The 17,923-nt window shown below is 50.0% G+C and overlaps 30 non-coding genes across 30 annotated transcripts; all 30 read left to right on the forward strand.

The window, feature by feature from the left end:
• The first annotated feature begins 1,048 nt into the window (after window positions 1-1,048).
• Window positions 1,049-1,122, forward strand: Trnan-guu (transfer RNA asparagine (anticodon GUU)). Its single transcript has one exon. It is a non-coding gene; the product is annotated as a tRNA-Asn (tRNA).
• A 493-nt stretch (window positions 1,123-1,615) lies between these two features.
• Trnat-cgu (transfer RNA threonine (anticodon CGU)) lies at window positions 1,616-1,687 on the forward strand. Its single transcript has one exon. It is a non-coding gene; the product is annotated as a tRNA-Thr (tRNA).
• Window positions 1,688-2,020: 333 nt separating this feature from the next.
• Window positions 2,021-2,094, forward strand: Trnan-guu (transfer RNA asparagine (anticodon GUU)). The gene has a single exon. It is a non-coding gene; the product is annotated as a tRNA-Asn (tRNA).
• Window positions 2,095-2,903: 809 nt separating this feature from the next.
• Window positions 2,904-2,975, forward strand: Trnat-cgu (transfer RNA threonine (anticodon CGU)). The gene has a single exon. It is a non-coding gene; the product is annotated as a tRNA-Thr (tRNA).
• A 333-nt stretch (window positions 2,976-3,308) lies between these two features.
• Window positions 3,309-3,382, forward strand: Trnan-guu (transfer RNA asparagine (anticodon GUU)). Its single transcript has one exon. It is a non-coding gene; the product is annotated as a tRNA-Asn (tRNA).
• A 493-nt stretch (window positions 3,383-3,875) lies between these two features.
• On the forward strand, window positions 3,876-3,947 carry Trnat-cgu (transfer RNA threonine (anticodon CGU)). Its single transcript has one exon. It is a non-coding gene; the product is annotated as a tRNA-Thr (tRNA).
• A 333-nt stretch (window positions 3,948-4,280) lies between these two features.
• On the forward strand, window positions 4,281-4,354 carry Trnan-guu (transfer RNA asparagine (anticodon GUU)). The gene has a single exon. It is a non-coding gene; the product is annotated as a tRNA-Asn (tRNA).
• A 671-nt stretch (window positions 4,355-5,025) lies between these two features.
• Trnat-cgu (transfer RNA threonine (anticodon CGU)) lies at window positions 5,026-5,097 on the forward strand. Its single transcript has one exon. It is a non-coding gene; the product is annotated as a tRNA-Thr (tRNA).
• Window positions 5,098-5,430: 333 nt separating this feature from the next.
• Window positions 5,431-5,504, forward strand: Trnan-guu (transfer RNA asparagine (anticodon GUU)). The gene has a single exon. It is a non-coding gene; the product is annotated as a tRNA-Asn (tRNA).
• Window positions 5,505-6,175: 671 nt separating this feature from the next.
• Window positions 6,176-6,247, forward strand: Trnat-cgu (transfer RNA threonine (anticodon CGU)). Its single transcript has one exon. It is a non-coding gene; the product is annotated as a tRNA-Thr (tRNA).
• Window positions 6,248-6,580: 333 nt separating this feature from the next.
• On the forward strand, window positions 6,581-6,654 carry Trnan-guu (transfer RNA asparagine (anticodon GUU)). Its single transcript has one exon. It is a non-coding gene; the product is annotated as a tRNA-Asn (tRNA).
• Window positions 6,655-7,325: 671 nt separating this feature from the next.
• On the forward strand, window positions 7,326-7,397 carry Trnat-cgu (transfer RNA threonine (anticodon CGU)). Its single transcript has one exon. It is a non-coding gene; the product is annotated as a tRNA-Thr (tRNA).
• A 333-nt stretch (window positions 7,398-7,730) lies between these two features.
• Window positions 7,731-7,804, forward strand: Trnan-guu (transfer RNA asparagine (anticodon GUU)). Its single transcript has one exon. It is a non-coding gene; the product is annotated as a tRNA-Asn (tRNA).
• A 671-nt stretch (window positions 7,805-8,475) lies between these two features.
• On the forward strand, window positions 8,476-8,547 carry Trnat-cgu (transfer RNA threonine (anticodon CGU)). The gene has a single exon. It is a non-coding gene; the product is annotated as a tRNA-Thr (tRNA).
• A 333-nt stretch (window positions 8,548-8,880) lies between these two features.
• Window positions 8,881-8,954, forward strand: Trnan-guu (transfer RNA asparagine (anticodon GUU)). Its single transcript has one exon. It is a non-coding gene; the product is annotated as a tRNA-Asn (tRNA).
• A 493-nt stretch (window positions 8,955-9,447) lies between these two features.
• On the forward strand, window positions 9,448-9,519 carry Trnat-cgu (transfer RNA threonine (anticodon CGU)). The gene has a single exon. It is a non-coding gene; the product is annotated as a tRNA-Thr (tRNA).
• Window positions 9,520-9,852: 333 nt separating this feature from the next.
• Window positions 9,853-9,926, forward strand: Trnan-guu (transfer RNA asparagine (anticodon GUU)). The gene has a single exon. It is a non-coding gene; the product is annotated as a tRNA-Asn (tRNA).
• Window positions 9,927-10,419: 493 nt separating this feature from the next.
• On the forward strand, window positions 10,420-10,491 carry Trnat-cgu (transfer RNA threonine (anticodon CGU)). Its single transcript has one exon. It is a non-coding gene; the product is annotated as a tRNA-Thr (tRNA).
• A 333-nt stretch (window positions 10,492-10,824) lies between these two features.
• Trnan-guu (transfer RNA asparagine (anticodon GUU)) lies at window positions 10,825-10,898 on the forward strand. The gene has a single exon. It is a non-coding gene; the product is annotated as a tRNA-Asn (tRNA).
• A 493-nt stretch (window positions 10,899-11,391) lies between these two features.
• Trnat-cgu (transfer RNA threonine (anticodon CGU)) lies at window positions 11,392-11,463 on the forward strand. Its single transcript has one exon. It is a non-coding gene; the product is annotated as a tRNA-Thr (tRNA).
• A 333-nt stretch (window positions 11,464-11,796) lies between these two features.
• On the forward strand, window positions 11,797-11,870 carry Trnan-guu (transfer RNA asparagine (anticodon GUU)). The gene has a single exon. It is a non-coding gene; the product is annotated as a tRNA-Asn (tRNA).
• A 493-nt stretch (window positions 11,871-12,363) lies between these two features.
• Trnat-cgu (transfer RNA threonine (anticodon CGU)) lies at window positions 12,364-12,435 on the forward strand. Its single transcript has one exon. It is a non-coding gene; the product is annotated as a tRNA-Thr (tRNA).
• Window positions 12,436-12,768: 333 nt separating this feature from the next.
• Window positions 12,769-12,842, forward strand: Trnan-guu (transfer RNA asparagine (anticodon GUU)). The gene has a single exon. It is a non-coding gene; the product is annotated as a tRNA-Asn (tRNA).
• A 1,076-nt stretch (window positions 12,843-13,918) lies between these two features.
• On the forward strand, window positions 13,919-13,992 carry Trnan-guu (transfer RNA asparagine (anticodon GUU)). Its single transcript has one exon. It is a non-coding gene; the product is annotated as a tRNA-Asn (tRNA).
• Window positions 13,993-15,068: 1,076 nt separating this feature from the next.
• Trnan-guu (transfer RNA asparagine (anticodon GUU)) lies at window positions 15,069-15,142 on the forward strand. The gene has a single exon. It is a non-coding gene; the product is annotated as a tRNA-Asn (tRNA).
• A 493-nt stretch (window positions 15,143-15,635) lies between these two features.
• Trnat-cgu (transfer RNA threonine (anticodon CGU)) lies at window positions 15,636-15,707 on the forward strand. The gene has a single exon. It is a non-coding gene; the product is annotated as a tRNA-Thr (tRNA).
• Window positions 15,708-16,040: 333 nt separating this feature from the next.
• Window positions 16,041-16,114, forward strand: Trnan-guu (transfer RNA asparagine (anticodon GUU)). Its single transcript has one exon. It is a non-coding gene; the product is annotated as a tRNA-Asn (tRNA).
• Window positions 16,115-16,785: 671 nt separating this feature from the next.
• On the forward strand, window positions 16,786-16,857 carry Trnat-cgu (transfer RNA threonine (anticodon CGU)). Its single transcript has one exon. It is a non-coding gene; the product is annotated as a tRNA-Thr (tRNA).
• A 333-nt stretch (window positions 16,858-17,190) lies between these two features.
• Window positions 17,191-17,264, forward strand: Trnan-guu (transfer RNA asparagine (anticodon GUU)). Its single transcript has one exon. It is a non-coding gene; the product is annotated as a tRNA-Asn (tRNA).
• A 493-nt stretch (window positions 17,265-17,757) lies between these two features.
• On the forward strand, window positions 17,758-17,829 carry Trnat-cgu (transfer RNA threonine (anticodon CGU)). Its single transcript has one exon. It is a non-coding gene; the product is annotated as a tRNA-Thr (tRNA).
• The last annotated feature ends 94 nt before the right edge of the window (window positions 17,830-17,923 follow it).

The following is a 17,923-nucleotide window of genomic DNA, read 5'->3' on the forward strand; positions in this document are numbered from 1 at the left end:
TTTCCTATTAATTCGGCATGTGTGACACTGCAGTAGAGCGACGACCACTACAAAAGATGTATTATTTACATTTCATTTCGGCGTATACACCGCGAGTGCCATATGACAGGGCCTCTCTCTCGATGTCGATCTGCATTTGGCGTCTCTTAAGTGTCGGTCTGCAGTAGGCCGCTGTTGGCCGAGCGGCGTGCAGTCGCCTTACATGAAGCCCCCAGTGCCACTGTGGACGATGTAGCCAGAGAGAGGAGACGAAAGGCGCGTTTCACAGTAGAGCCACGCTATCCCACAAGCTGTGCACTAGGTCAAGTTTTGCGCAGACCGCAAACCTCAGTCGCCTTACATGAAGCCCCCAGTGCCACTGTGGACGATGTAGCCAGAGAGAGGAGTCGAAAGGCGCGTTTCACAGTAGAGCCACGCTATCCCACAAGCTGTGCACTAGGTCAAGTTTTGCGCAGACCGCAAACCTTTGGTGGCTTGACGCTCGTCGTCGATCGTAAGGGTGAAACAGTGAAGAGAGTTGGAAAACGGTAAGGTGGACACCTCCAGCAGCATCTGTGTGTCAAATCCGATATCTGGTCGAGGGCTGTAAGATTCAGTATGATGACGTGACAATTCGGGAGTAGCTCACGAATGCAAAGCTGCGGCCTTCTTAGTTCAGTGGTAGAGCACTGATCTCGTAAACCAGGGGTCGTTCGTTCGACCCTCACAGAAGGCATTCATTTTTTTAACTTTGCTGCTGAGAGCAGAGCTAGCTCGAGCAGCATCTAACAGATGGCAGTGCACTGAATGAAGGGGAAGTTCTACAACCGATAAAGTGTGCTCTACTTGCATCAGAGGTTTACTGGATGTGTAGGCGGAACACTGTTTTGTATGCATTTTGTAGTATAATGTCATGCTTGGCGATGTCATTCGTTTATGAGCCCCACTACAGTGTGCATGCACGTTATCCATGTGAAGAGGCGTAAGCAGATACTACCATTCTGCGAGGTGCCTGCGAAAAGTATACGACTTGCATTGATAAAGAGAGCAGAAGTGACCGAAAGTCAAGGCCTCCGTGGCGCAATCGGCTAGCGCGTTCGGCTGTTAACCGAAAGGTTGGTGGTTCGAGCCCACCCGGGGATGAAATCGTTTTAATCGCCACCGAGGTGAGGACGTATGTCCACTTTGATAGAGATACACAGCTAGTGTGACAATTTGGCTGTGTTTGAATGATGCCACCCAGCCTTATACACATTCAGCCACGTGACAGTGGAGGTAAAAACATGGCCCTATGCGGACGTTCTACCGTTTTCCTATTAATTCGGCATGTGTGACACTGCAGTAGAGCGACGACCACTACAAAAGATGTATTATTTACATTTCATTTCGGCGTATACACCGCGAGTGCCATATGACAGGGCCTCTCTCTCGATGTCGATCTGCATTTGGCGTCTCTTAAGTGTCGGTCTGCAGTAGGCCGCTGTTGGCCGAGCGGCGTGCAGTCGCATAGTTGGAAAACGGTAAGGTGGACACCTCCAGCAGCATCTGTGTGTCAAATCCGATATCTGGTCGAGGGCTGTAAGATTCAGTATGATGACGTGACAATTCGGGAGTAGCTCACGAATGCAAAGCTGCGGCCTTCTTAGCTCAGTGGTAGAGCACTGGTCTCGTAAACCAGGGGTCGTGAGTTCGACCCTCACAGAAGGCATTCATTTTTTTAACTTTGCTGCTGAGAGCAGAGCTAGCTCGAGCAGCATCTAACAGATGGCAGTGCACTGAATGAAGGGGAAGTTCTGCAACCGATAAAGAGTGCTCTACTTGCATCAGAGGTTTACTGGATGTGTAGGCGGAACACTGTTTTGTATGTATTTTGTAGTATAATGTCATGCTTGGCGATGTCATTCGTTTATGAGCCCCACTACAGTGTGCATGCACGTTATCCATGTGAAGAGGCGTAAGCAGATACTACCATTCTGCGAGGTGCCTGCGAAAAGTATACGACTTGCATTGATAAAGAGAGCAGAAGTGACCGAAAGTCAAGGCCTCCGTGGCGCAATCGGCTAGCGCGTTCGGCTGTTAACCGGAAGGTTGGTGGTTCGAGCCCACCCGGGGGCGAAATCGTTTTAATCGCCACCGAGGTGAGGACGTATGTCCACTTTGATAGAGATACACAGCTAGTGTGACAATTTGGCTGTGTTTGAATGATGCCACCCAGCCTTATACACATTCAGCCACGTGACAGTGGAGGTAAAAACATGGCCCTATGCGGACGTTCTACCGTTTTCCTATTAATTCGGCATGTGTGACACTGCAGTAGAGCGACGACCACTACAAAAGATGTATTAATTACATTTCATTTCGGCGTATACACCGCGAGTGCCATATGACAGGGCGTCTCTCTCGATGTCGATCTGCATTTGGCGTCTCTTAAGTGTCGGTCTGCAGTAGGCCGCTGTTGGCCGAGCGGCGTGCAGTCGCCTTACATGAAGCCCCCAGTGCCACTGTGGACGATGTAGCCAGAGAGAGGAGTCGAAAGGCGCGTTTCACAGTAGAGCCACGCTATCCCACAAGCTGTGCACTAGGTCAAGTTTTGCGCAGACCGCAAACCTCAGTCGCCTTACATGAAGCCCCCAGTGCCACTGTGGACGATGTAGCCAGAGAGAGGAGTCGAAAGGCGCGTTTCACAGTAGAGCCACGCTATCCCACAAGCTGTGCACTAGGTCAAGTTTTGCGCAGACCGCAAACCTTTGGTGGCTTGACGCTCGTCGTCGATCGTAAGGGTGAAACAGTGAAGAGAGTTGGAAAACGGTAAGGTGGACACCTCCAGCAGCATCTGTGTGTCAAATCCGATATCTGGTCGAGGGCTGTAAGATTCAGTATGATGACGTGACAATTCGGGAGTAGCTCACGAATGCAAAGCTGCGGCCTTCTTAGTTCAGTGGTAGAGCACTGGTCTCGTAAACCAGGGGTCGTTCGTTCGACCCTCACAGAAGGCATTCATTTTTTTAACTTTGCTGCTGAGAGCAGAGCTAGCTCGAGCAGCATCTAACAGATGGCAGTGCACTGAATGAAGGGGAAGTTCTACAACCGATAAAGTGTGCTCTACTTGCATCAGAGGTTTACTGGATGTGTAGGCGGAACACTGTTTTGTATGCATTTTGTAGTATAATGTCATGCTTGGCGATGTCATTCGTTTATGAGCCCCACTACAGTGTGCATGCACGTTATCCATGTGAAGAGGCGTAAGCAGATACTACCATTCTGCGAGGTGCCTGCGAAAAGTATACGACTTGCATTGATAAAGAGAGCAGAAGTGACCGAAAGTCAAGGCCTCCGTGGCGCAATCGGCTAGCGCGTTCTGCTGTTAACCGAAAGGTTGGTGGTTCGAGCTCACCCGGGGGCGAAATCGTTTTAATCGCCACCGAGGTGAGGACGTATGTCCACTTTGATAGAGATACACAGCTAGTGTGACAATTTGGCTGTGTTTGAATGATGCCACCCAGCCTTATACACATTCAGCCACGTGACAGTGGAGGTAAAAACATGGCCCTATGCGGACGTTCTACCGTTTTCCTATTAATTCGGCATGTGTGACACTGCAGTAGAGCGACGACCACTACAAAAGATGTATTATTTACATTTCATTTCGGCGTATACACCGCGAGTGCCATATGACAGGGCCTCTCTCTCGATGTCGATCTGCATTTGGCGTCTCTTAAGTGTCGGTCTGCAGTAGGCCGCTGTTGGCCGAGCGGCGTGCAGTCGCAGAGTTGGAAAACGGTAAGGTGGACACCTCCAGCAGCATCTGTGTGTCAAATCCGATATCTGGTCGAGGGCTGTAAGATTCAGTATGATGACGTGACAATTCGGGAGTAGCTCACGAATGCAAAGCTGCGGCCTTCTTAGCTCAGTGGTAGAGCACTGGTCTCGTAAACCAGGGGTCGTGAGTTCGACCCTCACAGAAGGCATTCATTTTTTTAACTTTGCTGCTGAGAGCAGAGCTAGCTCGAGCAGCATCTAACAGATGGCAGTGCACTGAATGAAGGGGAAGTTCTGCAACCGATAAAGAGTGCTCTACTTGCATCAGAGGTTTACTGGATGTGTAGGCGGAACACTGTTTTGTATGTATTTTGTAGTATAATGTCATGCTTGGCGATGTCATTCGTTTATGAGCCCCACTACAGTGTGCATGCACGTTATCCATGTGAAGAGGCGTAAGCAGATACTACCATTCTGCGAGGTGCCTGCGAAAAGTATACGACTTGCATTGATAAAGAGAGCAGAAGTGACCGAAAGTCAAGGCCTCCGTGGCGCAATCGGCTAGCGCGTTCGGCTGTTAACCGAAAGGTTGGTGGTTCGAGCCCACCCGGGGGCGAAATCGTTTTAATCGCCACCGAGGTGAGGACGTATGTCCACTTTGATAGAGATACACAGCTAGTGTGACAATTTGGCTGTGTTTGAATGATGCCACCCAGCCTTATACACATTCAGCCACGTGACAGTGGAGGTAAAAACATGGCCCTATGCGGACGTTCTACCGTTTTCCTATTAATTCGGCATGTGTGACACTGCAGTAGAGCGACGACCACTACAAAAGATGTATTATTTACATTTCATTTCGGCGTATACACCGCGAGTGCCATATGACAGGGCCTCTCTCTCGATGTCGATCTGCATTTGGCGTCTCTTAAGTGTCGGTCTGCAGTAGGCCGCTGTTGGCCGAGCGGCGTGCAGTCGCCTTACATGAAGCCCCCAGTGCCACTGTGGACGATGTAGCCAGAGAGAGGAGTCGAAAGGCGCGTTTCACAGTAGAGCCACGCTATCCCACAAGCTGTGCACTAGGTCAAGTTTTGCGCAGACCGCAAACCTTTGGTGGCTTGACGCTCGTCGTCGATCGTAAGGGTGAAACAGTGAAGAGAGTTGGAAAACGGTAAGGTGGACACCTCCAGCAGCATCTGTGTGTCAAATCCGATATCTGGTCGAGGGCTGTAAGATTCAGTATGATGACGTGACAATTCGGGAGTAGCTCACGAATGCAAAGCTGCGGCCTTCTTAGCTCAGTGGTAGAGCACTGGTCTCGTAAACCAGGGGTCGTGAGTTCGACCCTCACAGAAGGCATTCATTTTTTTAACTTTGCTGCTGAGAGCAGAGCTAGCTCGAGCAGCATCTAACAGATGGCAGTGCACTGAATGAAGGGGAAGTTCTGCAACCGATAAAGAGTGCTCTACTTGCATCAGAGGTTTACTGGATGTGTAGGCGGAACACTGTTTTGTATGTATTTTGTAGTATAATGTCATGCTTGGCGATGTCATTCGTTTATGAGCCCCACTACAGTGTGCATGCACGTTATCCATGTGAAGAGGCGTAAGCAGATACTACCATTCTGCGAGGTGCCTGCGAAAAGTATACGACTTGCATTGATAAAGAGAGCAGAAGTGACCGAAAGTCAAGGCCTCCGTGGCGCAATCGGCTAGCGCGTTCGGCTGTTAACCGAAAGGTTGGTGGTTCGAGCCCACCCGGGGGCGAAATCGTTTTAATCGCCACCGAGGTGAGGACGTATGTCCACTTTGATAGAGATACACAGCTAGTGTGACAATTTGGCTGTGTTTGAATGATGCCACCCAGCCTTATACACATTCAGCCACGTGACAGTGGAGGTAAAAACATGGCCCTATGCGGACGTTCTACCGTTTTCCTATTAATTCGGCATGTGTGACACTGCAGTAGAGCGACGACCACTACAAAAGATGTATTATTTACATTTCATTTCGGCGTATACACCGCGAGTGCCATATGACAGGGCCTCTCTCTCGATGTCGATCTGCATTTGGCGTCTCTTAAGTGTCGGTCTGCAGTAGGCCGCTGTTGGCCGAGCGGCGTGCAGTCGCCTTACATGAAGCCCCCAGTGCCACTGTGGACGATGTAGCCAGAGAGAGGAGTCGAAAGGCGCGTTTCACAGTAGAGCCACGCTATCCCACAAGCTGTGCACTAGGTCAAGTTTTGCGCAGACCGCAAACCTTTGGTGGCTTGACGCTCGTCGTCGATCGTAAGGGTGAAACAGTGAAGAGAGTTGGAAAACGGTAAGGTGGACACCTCCAGCAGCATCTGTGTGTCAAATCCGATATCTGGTCGAGGGCTGTAAGATTCAGTATGATGACGTGACAATTCGGGAGTAGCTCACGAATGCAAAGCTGCGGCCTTCTTAGCTCAGTGGTAGAGCACTGGTCTCGTAAACCAGGGGTCGTGAGTTCGACCCTCACAGAAGGCATTCATTTTTTTAACTTTGCTGCTGAGAGCAGAGCTAGCTCGAGCAGCATCTAACAGATGGCAGTGCACTGAATGAAGGGGAAGTTCTGCAACCGATAAAGAGTGCTCTACTTGCATCAGAGGTTTACTGGATGTGTAGGCGGAACACTGTTTTGTATGTATTTTGTAGTATAATGTCATGCTTGGCGATGTCATTCGTTTATGAGCCCCACTACAGTGTGCATGCACGTTATCCATGTGAAGAGGCGTAAGCAGATACTACCATTCTGCGAGGTGCCTGCGAAAAGTATACGACTTGCATTGATAAAGAGAGCAGAAGTGACCGAAAGTCAAGGCCTCCGTGGCGCAATCGGCTAGCGCGTTCGGCTGTTAACCGAAAGGTTGGTGGTTCGAGCCCACCCGGGGGCGAAGTCGTTTTAATCGCCACCGAGGTGAGGACGTATGTCCACTTTGATAGAGATACACAGCTAGTGTGACAATTTGGCTGTGTTTGAATGATGCCACCCAGCCTTATACACATTCAGCCACGTGACAGTGGAGGTAAAAACATGGCCCTATGCGGACGTTCTACCGTTTTCCTATTAATTCGGCATGTGTGACACTGCAGTAGAGCGACGACCACTACAAAAGATGTATTATTTACATTTCATTTCGGCGTATACACCGCGAGTGCCATATGACAGGGCCTCTCTCTCGATGTCGATCTGCATTTGGCGTCTCTTAAGTGTCGGTCTGCAGTAGGCCGCTGTTGGCCGAGCGGCGTGCAGTCGCCTTACATGAAGCCCCCAGTGCCACTGTGGACGATGTAGCCAGAGAGAGGAGTCGAAAGGCGCGTTTCACAGTAGAGCCACGCTATCCCACAAGCTGTGCACTAGGTCAAGTTTTGCGCAGACCGCAAACCTTTGGTGGCTTGACGCTCGTCGTCGATCGTAAGGGTGAAACAGTGAAGAGAGTTGGAAAACGGTAAGGTGGACACCTCCAGCAGCATCTGTGTGTCAAATCCGATATCTGGTCGAGGGCTGTAAGATTCAGTATGATGACGTGACAAGTCGGGAGTAGCTCACGAACGCAAAGCTGCGGCCTTCTTAGCTCAGTGGTAGAGCACTGGTCTCGTAAACCAGGGGTCGTGAGTTCGACCCTCACAGAAGGCATTCATTTTTTTAACTTTGCTGCTGAGAGCAGAGCTAGCTCGAGCAGCATCTAACAGATGGCAGTGCACTGAATGAAGGGGAAGTTCTACAACCGATAAAGAGTGCTCTACTTGCATCAGAGGTTTACTGGATGTGTAGGCGGAACACTGTTTTGTATGCATTTTGTAGTATAATGTCATGCTTGGCGATGTCATTCGTTTATGAGCCCCACTACAGTGTGCATGCACGTTATCCATGTGAAGAGGCGTAAGCAGATACTACCATTCTGCGAGGTGCCTGCGAAAAGTATACGACTTGCATTGATAAAGAGAGCAGAAGTGACCGAAAGTCAAGGCCTCCATGGCGCAATCGGCTAGCGCGTTCGGCTGTTAACCGAAAGGTTGGTGGTTCGAGCCCACCCGGGGGCGAAATCGTTTTAATCGCCACCGAGGTGAGGACGTATGTCCACTTTGATAGAGATACACAGCCAGTGTGACAATTTGGCTGTGTTTGAATGATGCCACCCAGCCTTATACACATTCAGCCACGTGACAGTGGAGGTAAAAACATGGCCCTATGCGGACGTTCTACCGTTTTCCTATTAATTCGGCATGTGTGACACTGCAGTAGAGCGACGACCACTACAAAAGATGTATTATTTACATTTCATTTCGGCGTATACACCGCGAGTGCCATATGACAGGGCCTCTCTCTCGATGTCGATCTGCATTTGGCGTCTCTTAAGTGTCGGTCTGCAGTAGGCCGCTGTTGGCCGAGCGGCGTGCAGTCGCCTTACATGAAGCCCCCAGTGCCACTGTGGACGATGTAGCCAGAGAGAGGAGTCGAAAGGCGCGTTTCACAGTAGAGCCACGCTATCCCACAAGCTGTGCACTAGGTCAAGTTTTGCGCAGACCGCAAACCTTTGGTGGCTTGACGCTCGTCGTCGATCGTAAGGGTGAAACAGTGAAGAGAGTTGGAAAACGGTAAGGTGGACACCTCCAGCAGCATCTGTGTGTCAAATCCGATATCTGGTCGAGGGCTGTAAGATTCAGTATGATGACGTGACAATTCGGGAGTAGCTCACGAATGCAAAGCTGCGGCCTTCTTAGCTCAGTGGTAGAGCACTGGTCTCGTAAACCAGGGGTCGTGAGTTCGACCCTCACAGAAGGCATTCATTTTTTTAACTTTGCTGCTGAGAGCAGAGCTAGCTCGAGCAGCATCTAACAGATGGCAGTGCACTGAATGAAGGGGAAGTTCTGCAACCGATAAAGAGTGCTCTACTTGCATCAGAGGTTTACTGGATGTGTAGGCGGAACACTGTTTTGTATGCATTTTGTAGTATAATGTCATGCTTGGCGATGTCATTCGTTTATGAGCCCCACTACAGTGTGCATGCACGTTATCCATGTGAAGAGGCGTAAGCAGATACTACCATTCTGCGAGGTGCCTGCGAAAAGTACACGAGTTGCATTGATGAAGAGAGCAGAAGTGACCGAAAGTTAAGGCCTCCGTGGCGCAATCGGCTAGCGCGTTCGGCTGTTAACCGAAAGGTTGGTGGTTCGAGCCCACCCGGGGGCGAAATCGTTTTAATCGCCACCGAGGTGAGGACGTATGTCCACTTTGATAGAGATACACAGCCAGTGTGACAATTTGGCTGTGTTTGAATGATGCCACCCAGCCTTATACACATTCAGCCACGTGACAGTGGAGGTAAAAACATGGCCCTATGCGGACGTTCTACCGTATTCCTATTAATTCGGCATGTGTGACACTGCAGTAGAGCGACGACCACTACAAAAGATGTATTATTTACATTTCATTTCGGCGTATACACCGCGAGTGCCATATGACAGGGCCTCTCTCTCGATGTCGATCTGCATTTGGCGTCTCTTAAGTGTCGGTCTGCAGTAGGCCGCTGTTGGCCGAGCGGCGTGCAGTCGCAGAGTTGGAAAACGGTAAGGTGGACACCTCCAGCAGCATCTGTGTGTCAAATCCGATATCTGGTCGAGGGCTGTAAGATTCAGTATGATGACGTGACAAGTCGGGAGTAGCTCACGAACGCAAAGCTGCGGCCTTCTTAGCTCAGTGGTAGAGCACTGGTCTCGTAAACCGGGGGTCGTGAGTTCGACCCTCACAGAAGGCATTCATTTTTTTAACTTTGCTGCTGAGAGCAGAGCTAGCTCGAGCAGCATCTAACAGATGGCAGTGCACTGAATGAAGGGGAAGTTCTACAACCGATAAAGAGTGCTCTACTTGCATCAGAGGTTTACTGGATGTGTAGGCGGAACACTGTTTTGTATGCATTTTGTAGTATAATGTCATGCTTGGCGATGTCATTCGTTTATGAGCCCCACTACAGTGTGCATGCACGTTATCCATGTGAAGAGGCGTAAGCAGATACTACCATTCTGCGAGGTGCCTGCGAAAAGTACACGAGTTGCATTGATGAAGAGAGCAGAAGTGACCGAAAGTTAAGGCCTCCGTGGCGCAATCGGCTAGCGCGTTCGGCTGTTAACCGAAAGGTTGGTGGTTCGAGCCCACCCGGGGGCGAAATCGTTTTAATCGCCACCGAGGTGAGGACGTATGTCCACTTTGATAGAGATACACAGCCAGTGTGACAATTTGGCTGTGTTTGAATGATGCCACCCAGCCTTATACACATTCAGCCACGTGACAGTGGAGGTAAAAACATGGCCCTATGCGGACGTTCTACCGTATTCCTATTAATTCGGCATGTGTGACACTGCAGTAGAGCGACGACCACTACAAAAGATGTATTATTTACATTTCATTTCGGCGTATACACCGCGAGTGCCATATGACAGGGCCTCTCTCTCGATGTCGATCTGCATTTGGCGTCTCTTAAGTGTCGGTCTGCAGTAGGCCGCTGTTGGCCGAGCGGCGTGCAGTCGCAGAGTTGGAAAACGGTAAGGTGGACACCTCCAGCAGCATCTGTGTGTCAAATCCGATATCTGGTCGAGGGCTGTAAGATTCAGTATGATGACGTGACAAGTCGGGAGTAGCTCACGAACGCAAAGCTGCGGCCTTCTTAGCTCAGTGGTAGAGCACTGGTCTCGTAAACCGGGGGTCGTGAGTTCGACCCTCACAGAAGGCATTCATTTTTTTAACTTTGCTGCTGAGAGCAGAGCTAGCTCGAGCAGCATCTAACAGATGGCAGTGCACTGAATGAAGGGGAAGTTCTACAACCGATAAAGAGTGCTCTACTTGCATCAGAGGTTTACTGGATGTGTAGGCGGAACACTGTTTTGTATGCATTTTGTAGTATAATGTCATGCTTGGCGATGTCATTCGTTTATGAGCCCCACTACAGTGTGCATGCACGTTATCCATGTGAAGAGGCGTAAGCAGATACTACCATTCTGCGAGGTGCTTGCGAAAAGTACACGAGTTGCATTGATGAAGAGAGCAGAAGTGACCGAAAGTTAAGGCCTCCGTGGCGCAATCGGCTAGCGCGTTCGGCTGTTAACCGAAAGGTTGGTGGTTCGAGCCCACCCGGGGGCGAAATCGTTTTAATCGCCACCGAGGTGAGGACGTATGTCCACTTTGATAGAGATACACAGCCAGTGTGACAATTTGGCTGTGTTTGAATGATGCCACCCAGCCTTATACACATTCAGCCACGTGACAGTGGAGGTAAAAACATGGCCCTATGCGGACGTTCTACCGTATTCCTATTAATTCGGCATGTGTGACACTGCAGTAGAGCGACGACCACTACAAAAGATGTATTATTTACATTTCATTTCGGCGTATACACCGCGAGTGCCATATGACAGGGCCTCTCTCTCGATGTCGATCTGCATTTGGCGTCTCTTAAGTGTCGGTCTGCAGTAGGCCGCTGTTGGCCGAGCGGCGTGCAGTCGCAGAGTTGGAAAACGGTAAGGTGGACACCTCCAGCAGCATCTGTGTGTCAAATCCGATATCTGGTCGAGGGCTGTAAGATTCAGTATGATGACGTGACAAGTCGGGAGTAGCTCACGAACGCAAAGCTGCGGCCTTCTTAGCTCAGTGGTAGAGCACTGGTCTCGTAAACCGGGGGTCGTGAGTTCGACCCTCACAGAAGGCATTCATTTTTTTAACTTTGCTGCTGAGAGCAGAGCTAGCTCGAGCAGCATCTAACAGATGGCAGTGCACTGAATGAAGGGGAAGTTCTACAACCGATAAAGAGTGCTCTACTTGCATCAGAGGTTTACTGGATGTGTAGGCGGAACACTGTTTTGTATGCATTTTGTAGTATAATGTCATGCTTGGCGATGTCATTCGTTTATGAGCCCCACTACAGTGTGCATGCACGTTATCCATGTGAAGAGGCGTAAGCAGATACTACCATTCTGCGAGGTGCCTGCGAAAAGTACACGAGTTGCATTGATGAAGAGAGCAGAAGTGACCGAAAGTTAAGGCCTCCGTGGCGCAATCGGCTAGCGCGTTCGGCTGTTAACCGAAAGGTTGGTGGTTCGAGCCCACCCGGGGGCGAAATCGTTTTAATCGCCACCGAGGTGAGGACGTATGTCCACTTTGATAGAGATACACAGCCAGTGTGACAATTTGGCTGTGTTTGAATGATGCCACCCAGCCTTATACACATTCAGCCACGTGACAGTGGAGGTAAAAACATGGCCCTATGCGGACGTTCTACCGTATTCCTATTAATTCGGCATGTGTGACACTGCAGTAGAGCGACGACCACTACAAAAGATGTATTATTTACATTTCATTTCGGCGTATACACCGCGAGTGCCATATGACAGGGCCTCTCTCTCGATGTCGATCTGCATTTGGCGTCTCTTAAGTGTCGGTCTGCAGTAGGCCGCTGTTGGCCGAGCGGCGTGCAGTCGCAGAGTTGGAAAACGGTAAGGTGGACACCTCCAGCAGCATCTGTGTGTCAAATCCGATATCTGGTCGAGGGCTGTAAGATTCAGTATGATGACGTGACAAGTCGGGAGTAGCTCACGAACGCAAAGCTGCGGCCTTCTTAGCTCAGTGGTAGAGCACTGGTCTCGTAAACCGGGGGTCGTGAGTTCGACCCTCACAGAAGGCATTCATTTTTTTAACTTTGCTGCTGAGAGCAGAGCTAGCTCGAGCAGCATCTAACAGATGGCAGTGCACTGAATGAAGGGGAAGTTCTACAACCGATAAAGAGTGCTCTACTTGCATCAGAGGTTTACTGGATGTGTAGGCGGAACACTGTTTTGTATGCATTTTGTAGTATAATGTCATGCTTGGCGATGTCATTCGTTTATGAGCCCCACTACAGTGTGCATGCACGTTATCCATGTGAAGAGGCGTAAGCAGATACTACCATTCTGCGAGGTGCTTGCGAAAAGTACACGAGTTGCATTGATGAAGAGAGCAGAAGTGACCGAAAGTTAAGGCCTCCGTGGCGCAATCGGCTAGCGCGTTCGGCTGTTAACCGAAAGGTTGGTGGTTCGAGCCCACCCGGGGGCGAAATCGTTTTAATCGCCACCGAGGTGAGGACGTATGTCCACTTTGATAGAGATACACAGCTAGTGTGACAATTTGGCTGTGTTTGAATGATGCCACCCAGCCTTATACACATTCAGCCACGTGACAGTGGAGGTAAAAACATGGCCCTATGCGGACGTTCTACCGTTTTCCTATTAATTCGGCATGTGTGACACTGCAGTAGAGCGACGACCACTACAAAAGATGTATTATTTACATTTCATTTCGGCGTATACACCGCGAGTGCCATATGACAGGGCCTCTCTCTCGATGTCGATCTGCATTTGGCGTCTCTTAAGTGTCGGTCTGCAGTAGGCCGCTGTTGGCCGAGCGGCGTGCAGTCGCCTTACATGAAGCCCCCAGTGCCACTGTGGACGATGTAGCCAGAGAGAGGAGTCGAAAGGCGCGTTTCACAGTAGAGCCACGCTATCCCACAAGCTGTGCACTAGGTCAAGTTTTGCGCAGACCGCAAACCTTTGGTGGCTTGACGCTCGTCGTCGATCGTAAGGGTGAAACAGTGAAGAGAGTTGGAAAACGGTAAGGTGGACACCTCCAGCAGCATCTGTGTGTCAAATCCGATATCTGGTCGAGGGCTGTAAGATTCAGTATGATGACGTGACAATTCGGGAGTAGCTCACGAATGCAAAGCTGCGGCCTTCTTAGTTCAGTGGTAGAGCACTGATCTCGTAAACCAGGGGTCGTTCGTTCGACCCTCACAGAAGGCATTCATTTTTTTAACTTTGCTGCTGAGAGCAGAGCTAGCTCGAGCAGCATCTAACAGATGGCAGTGCACTGAATGAAGGGGAAGTTCTACAACCGATAAAGTGTGCTCTACTTGCATCAGAGGTTTACTGGATGTGTAGGCGGAACACTGTTTTGTATGCATTTTGTAGTATAATGTCATGCTTGGCGATGTCATTCGTTTATGAGCCCCACTACAGTGTGCATGCACGTTATCCATGTGAAGAGGCGTAAGCAGATACTACCATTCTGCGAGGTGCCTGCGAAAAGTATACGACTTGCATTGATAAAGAGAGCAGAAGTGACCGAAAGTCAAGGCCTCCGTGGCGCAATCGGCTAGCGCGTTCGGCTGTTAACCGAAAGGTTGGTGGTTCGAGCCCACCCGGGGATGAAATCGTTTTAATCGCCACCGAGGTGAGGACGTATGTCCACTTTGATAGAGATACACAGCTAGTGTGACAATTTGGCTGTGTTTGAATGATGCCACCCAGCCTTATACACATTCAGCCACGTGACAGTGGAGGTAAAAACATGGCCCTATGCGGACGTTCTACCGTTTTCCTATTAATTCGGCATGTGTGACACTGCAGTAGAGCGACGACCACTACAAAAGATGTATTATTTACATTTCATTTCGGCGTATACACCGCGAGTGCCATATGACAGGGCCTCTCTCTCGATGTCGATCTGCATTTGGCGTCTCTTAAGTGTCGGTCTGCAGTAGGCCGCTGTTGGCCGAGCGGCGTGCAGTCGCCTTACATGAAGCCCCCAGTGCCACTGTGGACGATGTAGCCAGAGAGAGGAGTCGAAAGGCGCGTTTCACAGTAGAGCCACGCTATCCCACAAGCTGTGCACTAGGTCAAGTTTTGCGCAGACCGCAAACCTTTGGTGGCTTGACGCTCGTCGTCGATCGTAAGGGTGAAACAGTGAAGAGAGTTGGAAAACGGTAAGGTGGACACCTCCAGCAGCATCTGTGTGTCAAATCCGATATCTGGTCGAGGGCTGTAAGATTCAGTATGATGACGTGACAATTCGGGAGTAGCTCACGAATGCAAAGCTGCGGCCTTCTTAGTTCAGTGGTAGAGCACTGATCTCGTAAACCAGGGGTCGTTCGTTCGACCCTCACAGAAGGCATTCATTTTTTTAACTTTGCTGCTGAGAGCAGAGCTAGCTCGAGCAGCATCTAACAGATGGCAGTGCACTGAATGAAGGGGAAGTTCTACAACCGATAAAGTGTGCTCTACTTGCATCAGAGGTTTACTGGATGTGTAGGCGGAACACTGTTTTGTATGCATTTTGTAGTATAATGTCATGCTTGGCGATGTCATTCGTTTATGAGCCCCACTACAGTGTGCATGCACGTTATCCATGTGAAGAGGCGTAAGCAGATACTACCATTCTGCGAGGTGCCTGCGAAAAGTATACGACTTGCATTGATAAAGAGAGCAGAAGTGACCGAAAGTCAAGGCCTCCGTGGCGCAATCGGCTAGCGCGTTCGGCTGTTAACCGAAAGGTTGGTGGTTCGAGCCCACCCGGGGATGAAATCGTTTTAATCGCCACCGAGGTGAGGACGTATGTCCACTTTGATAGAGATACACAGCTAGTGTGACAATTTGGCTGTGTTTGAATGATGCCACCCAGCCTTATACACATTCAGCCACGTGACAGTGGAGGTAAAAACATGGCCCTATGCGGACGTTCTACCGTTTTCCTATTAATTCGGCATGTGTGACACTGCAGTAGAGCGACGACCACTACAAAAGATGTATTATTTACATTTCATTTCGGCGTATACACCGCGAGTGCCATATGACAGGGCCTCTCTCTCGATGTCGATCTGCATTTGGCGTCTCTTAAGTGTCGGTCTGCAGTAGGCCGCTGTTGGCCGAGCGGCGTGCAGTCGCAGAGTTGGAAAACGGTAAGGTGGACACCTCCAGCAGCATCTGTGTGTCAAATCCGATATCTGGTCGAGGGCTGTAAGATTCAGTATGATGACGTGACAATTCGGGAGTAGCTCACGAATGCAAAGCTGCGGCCTTCTTAGCTCAGTGGTAGAGCACTGGTCTCGTAAACCAGGGGTCGTGAGTTCGACCCTCACAGAAGGCATTCATTTTTTTAACTTTGCTGCTGAGAGCAGAGCTAGCTCGAGCAGCATCTAACAGATGGCAGTGCACTGAATGAAGGGGAAGTTCTGCAACCGATAAAGAGTGCTCTACTTGCATCAGAGGTTTACTGGATGTGTAGGCGGAACACTGTTTTGTATGTATTTTGTAGTATAATGTCATGCTTGGCGATGTCATTCGTTTATGAGCCCCACTACAGTGTGCATGCACGTTATCCATGTGAAGAGGCGTAAGCAGATACTACCATTCTGCGAGGTGCCTGCGAAAAGTATACGACTTGCATTGATAAAGAGAGCAGAAGTGACCGAAAGTCAAGGCCTCCGTGGCGCAATCGGCTAGCGCGTTCGGCTGTTAACCGAAAGGTTGGTGGTTCGAGCCCACCCGGGGGCGAAATCGTTTTAATCGCCACCGAGGTGAGGACGTATGTCCACTTTGATAGAGATACACAGCTAGTGTGACAATTTGGCTGTGTTTGAATGATGCCACCCAGCCTTATACACATTCAGCCACGTGACAGTGGAGGTAAAAACATGGCCCTATGCGGACGTTCTACCGTTTTCCTATTAATTCGGCATGTGTGACACTGCAGTAGAGCGACGACCACTACAAAAGATGTATTATTTACATTTCATTTCGGCGTATACACCGCGAGTGCCATATGACAGGGCCTCTCTCTCGATGTCGATCTGCATTTGGCGTCTCTTAAGTGTCGGTCTGCAGTAGGCCGCTGTTGGCCGAGCGGCGTGCAGTCGCCTTACATGAAGCCCCCAGTGCCACTGTGGACGATGTAGCCAGAGAGAGGAGTCGAAAGGCGCGTTTCACAGTAGAGCCACGCTATCCCACAAGCTGTGCACTAGGTCAAGTTTTGCGCAGACCGCAAACCTTTGGTGGCTTGACGCTCGTCGTCGATCGTAAGGGTGAAACAGTGAAGAGAGTTGGAAAACGGTAAGGTGGACACCTCCAGCAGCATCTGTGTGTCAAATCCGATATCTGGTCGAGGGCTGTAAGATTCAGTATGATGACGTGACAATTCGGGAGTAGCTCACGAATGCAAAGCTGCGGCCTTCTTAGCTCAGTGGTAGAGCACTGGTCTCGTAAACCAGGGGTCGTGAGTTCGACCCTCACAGAAGGCATTCATTTTTTTAACTTTGCTGCTGAGAGCAGAGCTAGCTCGAGCAGCATCTAACAGATGGCAGTGCACTGAATGAAGGGGAAGTTCTACAACCGATAAAGAGTGCTCTACTTGCATCAGAGGTTTACTGGATGTGTAGGCGGAACACTGTTTTGTATGCATTTTGTAGTATAATGTCATGCTTGGCGATGTCATTCGTTTATGAGCCCCACTACAGTGTGCATGCACGTTATCCATGTGAAGAGGCGTAAGCAGATACTACCATTCTGCGAGGTGCCTGCGAAAAGTACACGAGTTGCATTGATGAAGAGAGCAGAAGTGACCGAAAGTTAAGGCCTCCGTGGCGCAATCGGCTAGCGCGTTCGGCTGTTAACCGAAAGGTTGGTGGTTCGAGCCCACCCGGGGGCGAAATCGTTTTAATCGCCACCGAGGTGAGGACGTATGTCCACTTTGATAGAGATACACAGCCAGTGTGACAATTTGGCTGTGTTTGAATGATGCCACCCAGCCTTATACACATTCAGCCACGTGACAGTGGAGGTAAAAACATGGCCCTATGCGGACGTTCTACCGTATTCCTATTAATTCGGCATGTGTGACACTGCAGTAGAGCGACGACCACTACAAAAGATGTATTATTTACATTTCATTTCGGCGTATACACCGCGAGTGCCATATGACAGGGCCTCTCTCTCGATGTCGATCTGCATTTGGCGTCTCTTAAGTGTCGGTCTGCAGTAGGCCGCTGTTGGCCGAGCGGCGTGCAGTCGCAGAGTTGGAAAACGGTAAGGTGGACACCTCCAGCAGCATCTGTGTGTCAAATCCGATATCTGGTCGAGGGCTGTAAGATTCAGTATGATGACGTGACAAGTCGGGAGTAGCTCACGAACGCAAAGCTGCGGCCTTCTTAGCTCAGTGGTAGAGCACTGGTCTCGTAAACCGGGGGTCGTGAGTTCGACCCTCACAGAAGGCATTCATTTTTTTAACTTTGCTGCTGAGAGCAGAGCTAGCTCGAGCAGCATCTAACAGATGGCAGTGCACTGAATGAAGGGGAAGTTCTACAACCG

This window comes from Schistocerca cancellata, chromosome 6 (assembly GCF_023864275.1).
Source record: "Schistocerca cancellata isolate TAMUIC-IGC-003103 chromosome 6, iqSchCanc2.1, whole genome shotgun sequence".
Lineage (NCBI taxonomy): Eukaryota > Metazoa > Arthropoda > Insecta > Orthoptera > Acrididae > Schistocerca > Schistocerca cancellata.